Source organism: Coffea arabica, chromosome 2c (assembly GCF_036785885.1).
Source record: "Coffea arabica cultivar ET-39 chromosome 2c, Coffea Arabica ET-39 HiFi, whole genome shotgun sequence".
NCBI classification, from domain to species: Eukaryota; Viridiplantae; Streptophyta; class Magnoliopsida; order Gentianales; family Rubiaceae; genus Coffea; species Coffea arabica.
In genome coordinates this window covers 22,133,449-22,135,699 of record NC_092312.1, presented here as the reverse complement: position 1 = coordinate 22,135,699, position 2,251 = coordinate 22,133,449, and the positions used below count along the sequence as shown (strand labels likewise).

Sequence of the window (2,251 nt, the reverse complement as noted above, 5' to 3'; positions counted from 1 at the left end):
AATATATACATATACATATATATATACATATACATATACATATACATATATATATATATATATATATATATATATATATATATATATATATAAAAGACTCCAAGGCAGTAACCATGCCAGGAAAGCAATCAAGCAAGCAACGTGCTGCCTCTTATCCACATTATGAAGTATTAATATCTTGGACTTCACAAAATTTTATCTAAATAAATGGCAGCTGTTCCATCAGATAGATATAGCATCTTTCACTTGATGGTAATGCATTCCGAAATGAACTGATGTTTGGCCTAAAACAGAAATGGAGCAGTCATCATTCTGCAACCGCCTGTGCATGCATGCACAAGAGAATTTAACACAAATTTTGAGTCAAGAGCCTGAATGGCCATAGTGCTCTCTAACAGAAACATGAGCAGCCAATTGATTGATTTGTGCTATGGTAAGAGCCAATTCAAAAAATATTAGATCTATCAGATCAATAATTTCAGTACAACCTTCTATGGAGCTCAAAAGCAACAAATGCACCCATCAGGGTTTAAATCTCGTCAGCAAACAGAAGTTGAGTTTACAGTCTGAGGACTAGAGAAATTTACAAAGTTAGATCCAGCCCGTCAAACCATATCTGTCAGCAAGATTGTATATTACCAGCTGATCCCAGGCATGCCCAAAAAGATGCTCTACTCCTATGGCAAAGGTAAGAGCCCACGAAGTGAGAAGAACAGTGAACGCAACGAACCCAATGGCTGATCCAGTTCTTAGTAAACTGGGGCCTAATGCTTGAAGGTGCTTCTGCATCTGACTAGCCACATTGAATCCTCAACCCTTCAATGGAGAGAGCTTCAAAATTAGCCATGGCTAATGGAACAAGATCTTCCAAAGACACATAATCTGAATGTACTTTATCTGATATTGAGCCTAAGTTTGGAGCATTCTAACTGTGATCTATTACTTTTTGTAAATCTTTAAAGGGAGCTTACTATTATGTCAGAAGAAATTAACGATGCAAGAAAATCCCTATTGCTTGCAGTAAGGTTCCAAAATAATTGAACAGGCAACTGTAACATCAGAGCTTCATTATCTTTTCCATAGCTACCAACATTTTCAGTCTTTCTAACAAACCAGAAGTTTCTTCTTTTTCCCTTCTTTTTTTTTTTCCGTTTTCCATCTTTCTTAGTGTTGTATGCGTGATACAGGGTTCCAGAAAATCCCAGCAAAACTAATGCAACATAAATGCCATAAACAAATAGAAACCTGTAATAACAATCCTGCTCAATTATTTACTATCCTTTCCTTTTTTGAGTTTTCTTGGTCCAAAATTACCAGTAATAACTTGTACAGTGCTATCAGAGCTTCATCAAGCTCTATACAATCTCCAAGAAACAAACACAAGCAAACCCAATGTGTGATTGTGTGTGTGTAGCAAAAATTATCTTAATGGGATACAAAAGTCATCAAAGCAAGAAACTTTTTCTGCAATTTCTTAAGGGAACAAAGCAGGTTCTCAAAAAAAAATCAACAATAAAACCTACCATGCATAAATCAAGAAAACTACCCACTCAAAACTAGAAATTCCAGTAAAAATACTACTAACGATCAATAAGCAAGCAATAAGTTTGACTCACCAGGACAATGAATTGCGATATGATCCAACCCTTCAAGAAAGTAGGAAAAGAAATAATAGAAAATGATGAAGAGCTTCAGCCCGAGACCTGTAAGAAGAAGGATTAAGAGAATAGCCCAATTGAAAGAGTAGCCTACCTCTGGAAGTGGGTCTTCGCCGGAGCTGGAGGCGCTGCCGGCGAAGAAGGATTGGTTCGCCGATAAGTTGTCAATCGATGGTCTTCAATCGTTGAGAATGGGCATCTGCTGAAGTGGAAGAATGTCTTTAGGCCGTGGTGTAATTTATTTTCCGTTAGAAATTATTTTTCCAAATTAAATTGTGTCCAAACAATGGAAAATTAGTAAAACATTTTCTGAAAAATATTTTCCGTCCAATCAAACAGACCCTAAGAGTGAATAAATTGGATAGTCATAGTAATTTAAGTACTATTTTTATTAGTTTTGTTAGAGTTTTATTATTATTACTAGTATAGAATGAACTTGATATTTAAAAATAATGGACAAATGGTGTCGGGTCCCATGATTGGTTTTATGTCGGGCGTTAGCCAAATATGTAGCTTTATTCGTTTAGTCTTTTAACTATGTTTTTTTTTTTTTAGAGCCAGACTCATTGTAGCCTATAAAAAAGCACATCTAG

The 2,251-nt window shown here is 35.5% G+C and overlaps 1 long non-coding RNA gene across 1 annotated transcript; it reads right to left on the bottom strand.

Moving 5' to 3' along the window:
• Positions 1 to 392: 392 nt before the first annotated feature.
• On the bottom strand, positions 393 to 1,976 carry LOC113726818 (uncharacterized). The gene is made up of 3 exons (XR_003457631.2): positions 1,753 to 1,976; positions 1,617 to 1,646; positions 393 to 816 (listed from the first exon to the last, which is right to left on the bottom strand). It is a non-coding gene; the product is annotated as an uncharacterized lncRNA (long non-coding RNA).
• Between the last annotated feature and the right edge of the window lie 275 nt (positions 1,977 to 2,251).